The sequence below is a fragment of the Triturus cristatus genome, chromosome 10, assembly GCF_964204655.1.
Source record: "Triturus cristatus chromosome 10, aTriCri1.1, whole genome shotgun sequence".
NCBI classification, from domain to species: Eukaryota; Metazoa; Chordata; class Amphibia; order Caudata; family Salamandridae; genus Triturus; species Triturus cristatus.
The window spans coordinates 489,631,640-489,643,594 of NC_140593.1; positions in this window are offsets into that span (position 1 = coordinate 489,631,640).

Below are 11,955 nucleotides of genomic sequence, written 5' to 3' on the forward strand. Positions count from 1 at the left end.
CCACGGTTCCTTTAAATCCTCCATGCCATGAAGGGTAGCATCGGCTACAGAACCAATTAATGGCTAGCTCTGTGGAGATCTGGCAGTAGGTATTGATTATGGCAACAACAGATTCTATGATCCAAAGAAAGTTTCCTCAGAATCTGAAATCACACTTGAGCCCATCAGATTTACGTTATCAGAGCCAGATTCGCAGACTGCTTCAGCACCTTAGCCATCACCCTTGCGATCATGGTAAATGGAGGATCAGCATACTCGTATACGGTCTGCCACTCATGCATGGACTTGTCCATTGCCACTGCTCACAGATCCAGTCTCTAACTGAATCTGGAAGTCTAGAGAGATGCAGATCAACCACAGACTGACTCCACCTATCCATAGGGGTCTGAAACACTCCAGCTTCCATGCACTGGAGTCCTGCAGATACCTTGAATTCTTGTCCTCTCTTTTGTTGTCTTGGAAGGTATTGTGCAGTACCTCACCCTTGGTTATCTAGGCAAAATTGCCAGAACTCCTTGGCTAATTTCTCCAGGGCCTTCAAACAAGTGCCCCCCCCCCCCTCCCCCTTCAAGTGATTTATGCACCTCACTGCTTAAATATTCAACTTTAAAAGGACTGAGCACTTTATCTGGTCCCTGGTCATGTATCTTACAACCGAGAAGGAGTTAGGAGCTCCAGGCAATATATATGGTGTTTGCTCACTTTCCACTGGTGGAGGATTCCCTGTTCCTGGCTTCCCAATCCAACTTGCTGGCCTTGGCCTTGGTCACCAGATCTGGAGCTTATTCGAGGATCTCCTTCTCATTCCTTGTGATCCAGCAGTCACTGCTTCTCTGAACTGTCTTCTTTGTACAACTCTAGACCCTTCCCCAGGTTAGTTGCTTTCGGTCTTTGAAGGGCTCTGTAGTGCATTTGACCAGGAAATATAATGTGTATGGATCAACTACTAGTTTCACGATCAGTGCAAGATGTTTTTGAGAATTCCCGTTCTGCGTCAGCTGCCTCCTCCGTTCCCTGCAAACATTTGCCGTTCTTGGCTGGGAGACTCCTCTGCATTTCCATTGAATCTACCATGTAATCCAGAAAGGTCATTCTTTGCTCTGGCTCCAGATCTGACTTGTATTGTTTGAGAAAACCCAGATCCTGCAGGAGGGTCATCAAAGTTTCTAAATGATACTCATTGGACATTGCTCCATTAAGAGGATATTGTCTTACTGTACAATGAAGTGTATAATCCTTCTAGCATGGAGGTACTCCATTACCTGCCCGAGGAGTTTTGTAAACCACCAAGGTGCTGATGAAAGACCGGAGAGCAGAGTACAGATTCAAAAAGGTACCCCTTTCAGAAAGAGTGTTGGAATCTGTGATCCAGGCGCACCAAATAGCGCACCTGGGCAGAGCATGTTTCTGAGGACATTAATCTCCTCTGTTTTGAAGTGGTGATACACCAAGCACTTATTCAGTTACTGAGATTGATGGGCCAATGACCCTTGTCGTTTGTTCTCCACAAGTAACAGGTTGCTTCAGATAATAATACACAGGCCCCTTTTTATGTCTTGCCTAAGAGAGCACACAATTGCAAGACATATTGTTAGTTTACAGTCAATGTAGAGCCCACCTGTTGCTTACCATTTGTTGGCTTCATGATCACTCTCATTTGATTGGTTGCGTATCTGTGACATTCCTTTCTTAAGAACTGTAAAAGACTGCATGTGTATTTCAACGATCTGTCGTGTTCCTGTCCCCCCTCCGTCATGCTCTGTTTCTCTCTCTCTTTTACACCTCTGTGCTTGTTCGTCATTGATATCTAAATGAAAAGAGTAAAAAACATTTTTCCATCCACATTTCTTTTATGTAAATATCCTACAATTTCATCTATTACAAAAGGCCATCATGTATTTTATTCTTTAACATGGACCATATTATCTGTGTCATTTCCTTACATTTGTACAACCCCTACTAACTAATGGACCATACTTTCATACTAGCCTGTCACGCCAGCATACATAACCATTCGTTCATCAAACCATACCATACCCTCTGGTCACAGTAAAGACAGATGTACAACAGCCTCGGTGACAGTGTTCTAGGTTGGGTATCAAACATCCAGGCATGTAAGTTGGAAATGATACAGATAATATTGCCCATGTTAAAGAATAATATGCATGATGACCTTTTGTAATAGATGAAATTGTAGGATATTTATATAAAAGAAATGTTGATGGCAAAATGTTTTTTACAAACATGTGTTTTTACTCTTTTCATATTGATGTCATTGATGTAAATATGATTTTGAATAATTCGAATTTATAAAAAAAAATATATATATATATATATATATATATATATATAAACACAAAGTTTGTAGCTGTTCCCAAGCCTCTGATCCGGCGGGCTCACGGCTGGGGTAGCCACCCCCAAAACTCTCACACGTACAATCCGGCGCAATCCTTTCCAGATATAACGAAGGAATCACACAGGAGCCGTGGCCTCTATTTTTAGTGCAGGTTTATTGCAGACACAAACGTCCGACGCGTTTCGGAGTAGGACACTCCTTCGTCACGGGCAAACTTTGTGCATTTCAACTTTGTTAATAAAGATAAATTAACATGTCACGTGATGTAATGAACATAAACAAAATACTTTACATATTACAATTCATATGGGTATTTACATTTTTTGAAGTTAACTCAAGGTAAATTCGTGTAAATGGTAAGTATAATGACTAGCATGTCAAGAACAGTATATTCAAGGGTTTTACGGAGATCCGCAGTTTATAAATAGCACGCGCAAAAAGCGTGTACGGATAGCAAGTATCAGAGAATTCATATATACCCTTCGTATTTCCCTCCCTAGTGGGAAAAAGTGCTCAATTCTGGTCAACAAAATAACGGTAGAACTTAACCTACCGCTTAAATAAATTCATGTCTGCCGTTCTAAGACTCGAACTCATCACGTTAAAAAGTAAGCCAGTGGTGTATTAGTCCATGGTGCTACGGGAGTATTCACTCTGACCTCCCCACACTATATAATGCAGACAGACTAGGAATGCCGAATCAAACGCCCCAGTGGGCATGCTATAATCAGAAACAATACATAGTCTTTATCAATAACAAAGAGTTGGTCCAAACGTTTTAAAGAACAAAAGGGTTATAAGACTCTTCCTCGCTGATTAGGTCAATACAACACTGCCACGGTGGGCGAAATCATAATAAACGGATTTCCTTGAGGTATTGCCCATGTGGGCAAACTGTTCAAAGGGTAGCCACTTCATCTACTTCTCCAAGCATCAGTTACCTTGAAAAGAGACAGAATGTCTTATTAAAATTCTTCATATTTTTACATGGAATTATTAAAAGATACACAAAATTTCTAAAAAACAGCAAGCAGAAACAGCAGCAGGTATGCACAAACTAATTGTACCAAATATTTAGTATAAATGCACTGACAGCTCCTCATCCATATTCAACCCATGGGGCACCATGGTATTGAATCTAATTATAAATTTGGATTCCAATTTCCTGAGTTCTAACAGTCTATTGCCACCTCTTGTATTTGGAAAAACACAATCAATTGCGGCAAATTTAACAAGACTGGCATTGCTGTTGTGATTATCCTGAAAGTGCCGGGCTACTGGATATGTTTTATCATTTTTGTTGATAGCTCTCAAGTGCTCCAACACTCTTTTCTTTCCTGAATGGATGGTGCTCCCTATATAGTATTTCGAACAGGGACACTTGAGAATATACACCACAAATTCCGTGTTACAGTTTAGGTGTTTCTGTATAACCCAAGGGGCCTCATTGTTGTTGAATTTCACTGATTTTATGCTACAACTGTATTTACAAGCCTTACATTGGTTACATGTAAAGAACCCCTTAACCGCATTTTCTTTTATAGGATTGGGGATCATATTATTGCATAACTGATCTCTTAGTGATTTGGGTTTGCGGAAAGTCAAAGATGGATGATCACCTATATGATCTTTTAAATCCTTATCAGTTTTCAGCACTTCCCAAAACTTTTTTAGGCTCCTCCTCACCTCCCATGCAAGGGTGCTGTAGGTAGTGATAAACCTTACAGTTTCTTTAGGCTTGATAATTGGAACAGTTTCTGTTGGGAAAAGAAGTTCCTGGCGATTGAGAGCTTCAACTTTATTAATCGCCTTCTTCACTGTTTTAGCACTATAACCACGTGCCAAAAAACGTTCTTGCATAATGGATTTTTCTTTTTCAAAATTGCTGGTAGTACTGCAATTTCTGCGTGCCCGCAATAGCTCCCCAAAGGGTTGAATATGGATGAGGAGCTGTCAGTGCATTTATACTAAATATTTGGTACAATTAGTTTGTGCATACCTGCTGCTGTTTCTGCTTGCTGTTTTTTAGAAATTTTGTGTATCTTTTAATAATTCCATGTAAAAATATGAAGAATTTTAATAAGACATTCTGTCTCTTTTCAAGGTAACTGATGCTTGGAGAAGTAGATGAAGTGGCTACCCTTTGAACAGTTTGCCCACATGGGCAATACCTCAAGGAAATCCGTTTATTATGATTTCGCCCACCGTGGCAGTGTTGTATTGACCTAATCAGCGAGGAAGAGTCTTATAACCCTTTTGTTCTTTAAAACGTTTGGACCAACTCTTTGTTATTGATAAAGACTATGTATTGTTTCTGATTATAGCATGCCCACTGGGGCGTTTGATTCGGCATTCCTAGTCTGTCTGCATTATATAGTGTGGGGAGGTCAGAGTGAATACTCCCGTAGCACCATGGACTAATACACCACTGGCTTACTTTTTAACGTGATGAGTTCGAGTCTTAGAACGGCAGACATGAATTTATTTAAGCGGTAGGTTAAGTTCTACCGTTATTTTGTTGACCAGAATTGAGCACTTTTTCCCACTAGGGAGGGAAATACGAAGGGTATATATGAATTCTCTGATACTTGCTATCCGTACACGCTTTTTGCGCGTGCTATTTATAAACTGCGGATCTCCGTAAAACCCTTGAATATACTGTTCTTGACATGCTAGTCATTATACTTACCATTTACACGAATTTACCTTGAGTTAACTTCAAAAAATGTAAATACCCATATGAATTGTAATATGTAAAGTATTTTGTTTATGTTCATTACATCACGTGACATGTTAATTTATCTTTATTAACAAAGTTGAAATGCACAAAGTTTGCCCGTGACGAAGGAGTGTCCTACTCCGAAACGCGTCGGACGTTTGTGTCTGCAATAAACCTGCACTAAAAATAGAGGCCACGGCTCCTGTGTGATTCCTTCGTTATATCTGGAAAGGATTGCGCCGGATTGTACGTGTGAGATATATATATATATATATATATATATATTCACTGAAAAAACCATAGGTTTCACACATGTTATAGTTAGCGGAAATTTTACTGATAAAAAACCAATGGAATTCCCCCGTTATAGTTAGTGCAGGCAACTATAACTCACGTGACCGCAATCCTCTGCTGATGCTAATACTGTATTTAGACACTTATTTGCCCATGTCTTCTTCCATACATTTTTAGCTATACATATATTACAAATATTTTTTTTTCATAAAGACACATATGTCATCAGCAGAAGATTGCGGTCGCGTGAGTTATGTTGCCTGCACTAACTATAACGGGGGAATTTCATTGGTTTTTTATCAGTAAAATTTCCGCTAACTATAACATGTGTGAAACCTATGGTTTTTTCAGTGAATTTGCAAGGTTTTTTAAATGCTAATTCCTAACTATAACGTGTGTGAAACCTATGGTTTTTTCAGTGAATTTGTACGGTTTTTTAAATGCTAAGTTACTTTACGCCATTCGTGGCGTGCGCGCCCACTTTACGCAGTTAGTGCCGTGCGCGCACGGTGGGCACGCGGTGCGATGACAAAGCAAGAAAGCACGTCAACAAATCTGTTTCTGCTTTCCTCCGTGACTATGGTATGGGTGCCATTTACGTTATGACATGCAAGACATTTATAGAGGAGATGGTGTGCACTTCAATGATGAAGGGAACAGAGTCTTCCTCTTGAACCTTAGACTCTGCATCGGTACTTACTTGTAGGTACCACTAAAAAATCATTTCATAAACACAACGGCTCTTTTTAGAGCCCCCTAATATCTAAACACTTAAATCTGATTTTCATTTTTTTTTTTTTTTTTTTTCTACCGTACGCTTACCGTAAGCTTACCGTACGCGTACCCCGTGATTTTTTTTAAAATCAATAAATGTTTTCTTTGTACTTTACAGTCCTTCTTTGACCCCCTCACAAATGTAAGGGGGTCTGTAACTCCTCATTGCCCCCTTTTCTTGTTTTCACTCTTTTTTTTCAGAGTGAAATACACAAAATGGCGGCCGCCGCTTCCTGGTTTCGGCCGATTCGAATGTTTACTAAGATCTAAGAGCCAATCAGAATCGCGCTCGCGCACGCCACCGTACGCTTACCGTAAGCGTACGGTAAGCGTACCGTAAGCGGGCTCAGATATATATATTGATTTAAAGGCTATTTTCTCAGAATCTACTGAACAGATTTACACCAAACCTACAAAAGGCACTTCCTTGACCTAGGGACTACCTCTCTGCCAAATTTCGAGTAATTCTGTTCAGCCGTTCGGGCTGTAGCTCGTTCTAAAGGTCCTATGGAAAAATGCATGGGAAAAACGCGTTTTGGGACCCCCCTTTTATCTCAGCCCCCGCTTGACGGATCCCCCCGAGACTTTCAGGGTAGGAGCGGAGCGTAGCGCCCCACCTATTTTGAGAAATTCGCGAGGATTCATCGACCGGCGCCAAAGTTATTCAAAATAGAATGTTGAGGTTTTCCTATGGAAACGTGGTCCTAACTATAACTACCTACTGGCGACCGCCAGTAGGTAATATATATATATATATATATATATATATATATATATATATATATATATATATATATATATATATATAATTATAAGTTTATTATGTTGTCATTGTGAATAGCCCCAAAGAGCTGCAGTCTGCCTACAACCACTGTTTCCCTCTGCCATAGAAATAAACATTGAGTGTTATTCTAAGCCGCTGGTCAGCTTTTTTTTAGTCCAGTGAACTGATTGCCGCCACAACATTTATTGGTATGGAAACAAATGTATGGGAGCACACAGAAGACTGTTGTTCATGCAACAAATAACTTACAAGAAGAAGGTGATTGAAAATATACTCCGAGTTTTACCAACCTGCATCAGATTCCACAGGGCCCTCCTGAGAGGAGGGGAACTGACCGAACACCGGGTAGCAACTGTTTCACGCACAGCTTGAAGGCATGCAGATAAAAGGTAGAACTAAATACAGCCATTTGTTTCTGTTTTGTAAAAGCCGAGCATGCTAGGTGAGAAACAAACCCACAGAGCAGCCCCGGCTCTACCCGGCCCCCGGCTCTACCCCGCCCCCTCCAGCAAAACTTGATCAGTTCTGGGAAGTGCTCAAAACAGTGGGGAGTGTAAGTCAGACGCAGTATAAAAACATTGTCTAACCGGTGTGGTAACATCTGAGCGGTATCCATGAAACTCTGTTTGCAAATGTAAAATGTGCATGACTACAATTGTGTAATTGCGCCTAATGTAGCATAAACCCAATTAGATATCGTGGCGTCACATAATTAATCCCCCAAACGTTTGTAGTCTGTTATACCTACAAACCAACTGCCACTCAGAGGCTCGTAAATTTAAAATGAAAGCTCTTGCCTTCAGCGGGGGGAGCCTTTTTAGGCAGCGTGCTCTGCGCCCTGCCTGCCTGCTGTGGGTTTGATTTGTAGCGAATAGTCGGAAGAGGCTGCAGGGGCCGTTTGGAGGGAAGCCATTTAAGGCAGTCTGCTCAATTTTGTCCCTGTCTGCCTGCTGGGAAGAGTTGGAAGAGGCTGAGGGCACCATGCTGAAATAAAGGTGAGCATGCTGTGTGATAAAGTGCAGCGCTGGTACCTGAAATTAAACACCGCTTTATCAAAACAAGCGCGGCGAACGCGCCAATTAAAAACAGATGGCGGCTGGGGTGAGAGCGGAAGGAACAAGAGCGGCAAACGCGCTCATTAAAAACAGATGGCGCCCCTGCTCGTAACTGCAAACCGCAGGCCCCGGGTGGAAACATTTCCTGGGAAAGGTGGGACATGCACCCGCATTTGCCCAATTGCGTGCCGTCTTTATTTAGAAAGACGCACACCAAGCCTAATTGAAAAAATACTAAAAAAAAAAACACGCACGAGCGCGTGAAAAGTCTGGAGTGATTCCAAGAGGTCATTTTCCTAGAGCAGCGCATGCGTGCTGAGCTAGACTCAACCTAAAAAGGGCTTAAAAAATATAGATTTTAGGAGGTGTGGCCAAGATGGCGGAGTGAGCAGACGTGCTCGACTATCTCGCCGCCCCAGACCAAAGCCCAAATATTGCTGTGCCCCACGGTCGACTGGGGGCACTTTCAGCTCGCCCGGCCTGCCACTGGGGCACACACTGTACGCTTTCTGGGGCTGTGAGAGGGGTGATCCCTGCAAAGATTTCAGGTCACAAACCCCATCCTGTTGTTCTCTCGTTGGAGGGCCGAGACAGCTTCAATGGCCGCCTTCCTTCCAGAGACTTTGTTCAGTATCCCCGGGAGTTCTATTTCTTGTTCTTTGTTATTGAATGTTTGTAATGTACCACCATGCTCCACTATCGGGGGCATCATTGTATCACTTTTAACAGTTCAGGTTTGCACACTGCACTACACCACTGATAGGGGGCGATGGGACAGGTCAGTCCCTCACAGCAAGACCTCACCTGCAATGAAAATAGGCGACACCTTAAAAGTGGTCTCCCTGAACATCAAAGGGCTGAATAACCTAGTGAAACGCAAGGCTGTCCTCTTATCTAGAGCACACTGATTTAGATATCTGCCTCCTACAGGAGACCCATCTCCTTGCTGGGTACTCTCAGCGGCTTGAATCTAGTTACTTTCCACAGCAGCTGTTCTCATCAGGGTGCAAGGCGGTGGGTGTGGCTGTCTTACTCTCATGCACATTCAGAGGCTCAATTGGCCCTAAACTGATGGAACTTAAAGGCCGTCTCCTGGTTTACCAAATGCAGTGGGTTCACAGACGCTAACACTGGGCACCCTCTACGCACCAAATGAAGGGCAGGCGCGATTTATCTGTAAGGCACTAGCGGGGACATTAACATCACAGGATCGTTTAGTCCTGATAGGGGGTGACCTTAATCTTGTTCTCGACCAGAATATGGACAGCACTGTACATAGGGAGGGGATTCCAGATCTCTGTCCGTGGAGGGCCTCGCCTGACTAAAGGAGGCCGGGCTGATAGACTTGTGGAGAGCATCCCACCCCAGCACTCTGGACTTGACATTTTATTCACATGATCCCAAATCCTACGCCCGCTTAGATTACTTCCTGGGCACCCAAGACTTACAATAACTCCTCTGCACAGTCGAGATAGAGCCAGGAGCCCTTTCCGATCACTCAGCGTTAGTACTTGAAATACGCAATCCCCTACAGCAGTACGTGCAACAACACTGGCGGCTCAGGGAGTCCCTGTTGCAGAAACCGGAGGTGACGGCGTGGCTTAGGAAGGCCATTGGCGACTATTGGGAAGCCAATGATATTCCAGAGGTGCCACTCCCGGTTATTTGGGACGCATTAAAGGCGGTGGTTTGAGGGGAGTTGATATCTCTTTCAGCCGTCGAAAACAGACAGAGGAAACTTAAGCGGGCTGAGCTGCAGGAAAAGTTTAGGGAGCTGGAGTGTATTCACCACTGTGCCGGTGCCCCCAGGGTCTGGAGCCAGCTGGAGGCCACACTGAAACAATTGGTCGACCTGGACCTTAAAAATACTGTAGCTGGGGTTTCAGGTTTAGGTAACGGCGCCACAGGGAAATTAAGCATAAATTATCTAATTAGCTGAAGTGATATGACGGTGCTAAAAGGTGGGAAGTACCGCCCAACTCCCCAGAAAAAAGAGCCAAGGCTCTACACAGTTTAGCAGTCAGTCCTTAGCACACATCCTTTTTCTATCAAAAAAACAAGTTATTTAGTGTTTCCACAATGACAGTACAAATTTGTAGGTGAAGAAAATAGATTAGTCTCCTCTTATGGGTGGTTCTTTATTCATTAGGTGTCTTCCGTGCGATATACAACATCCAGCCGACACGTGTTTCGTCGCTACAAGGGAAAATTATTCCCGCGACTTTTTCAAGGCTGTGTTACAAAAGAAAATTAAGAACCTATATAGTACATAACTTGAAAACATGTACTCAGCGGCAATGCCAAAGCAACTTGGTGGTGAAACCCAAGAACCGGCTACAAGTGGGTGAGCAAGTCGTCCATGATACACAATATGCATAGTAGCTATAACGTTTGTTGTGTAAAATAGTAATAGTAGACATAAACTAAATATGATTCTAATAAGATGGAGAGAGCTGGATAAACGTGCTAAAGTGGGGAAATACACTAAAAGAATCAAAGCTATTCGTGAAATGGAGTGGCAAACGTGAACAGTTTCGTGGTGTGATGAGGCTAGGTTCATTGTTGTGTATTTAAAAACCGGACGTGGTGCGTCTATATGTGCGGTCATGCAACGATATTTAATGTGCCATGTGTCAGTACAATCAGACCATGACAGTGAATTCTTATGTTGTGCGGTCATAGCTACCTATTCTTCGTTCGTTTGAGTATTCCTAAAAAATGATACAAATAACCTTATTTAGTACTCATAAACAGGACTTAAAAATTCTAGGGCCAAAATAAACATAGGCAGTGTTCGTTAAAGATGAAACACCTACTTATTAAGTGGTGATAATTCCAAACCACCTATGGTTTCAGTAGTGGTGGCGTCAGTATTCCTCTGTAGTTGTTCAGTGGTCAGGTGCTATTAGATTCTATTTCCAGTACTGTAAAAAGTAAATTAAAAAAGTAAATAAATCTAGATTATGTATTGCATCTTGATTTTAGCGTCAAAAAGCGGTGTGTTCACTTTAACTAAATGTTCCGCTTGAATCTAAGTATTATTAATATTGACACACGAGAATACGCTGGTCTTGTAATCGTCAAAGCGTTTTTTCTCGAATGGTGGCTGAGTAATTATTGAGCGCTAAACCATGCGCAGGCTCAAGATTGAAACAATGATGAGTATATATATGCCCTGGTAACTGTCTGTCCCCTCGTTTGAGTGTGCCTGATTAGTTTGTGAGAATAGCGTAACTCCCCAATTTGTGCTTAAACAGGCTCTGATGAAAGAGCCTGGTATCAATCAAATCACTAACAGAAACCCGAAAAATATACCGGGTGAGGTTTCTGCATTGTCCTCACAGCGCACGGTGTCAAAGTTACTAGTTAACCGAAAACGCTTGTGTGGCGAGTACTACGCTTACCTTATTCGGCTGAAAATCGTGCCGGAATACTGCCCGTCACTGGTTTCCCTTTCGAAGTGTTCATATGCGAGTGGCTTCCCTGGTGATTATATTTCCGGTTTCGGAACGTGAAACGTGATCACGTGACTTGTTGCATTGCGTGCCTCTTCTCATGCAGTGAGTGGAAAAGGGACTTAAGGTGAAATGGCTATTGATTCGGCCATCTTGGAGCTATGTTTAGTATCTTAGTATTGACGCTAATATTTAATGAATAGATCTCTCCAGCTATTAAAAACAGTACACGATGATCAGAAACTCCAGCAAATAATAGATAAATCAAACATTGTTAAGATAAGGCATATCGTAAAAACATCTATAATGTTAATCTCCATGAATAAAATGACATCATGTGTTCCACAGCTGTGATCAGAAAAAAGTTGCAAATTGGAAAAACATACAGTTGTAATACAATGTATACAGTAACATATCTCTAGATAAATATAGCATGTGATATTAGTCGTTCGGGTTATTAATGCTACTCTAATCAATGCGTGGTAGTGATTTGGGTAGAATAACCCAATAGTTTGTAG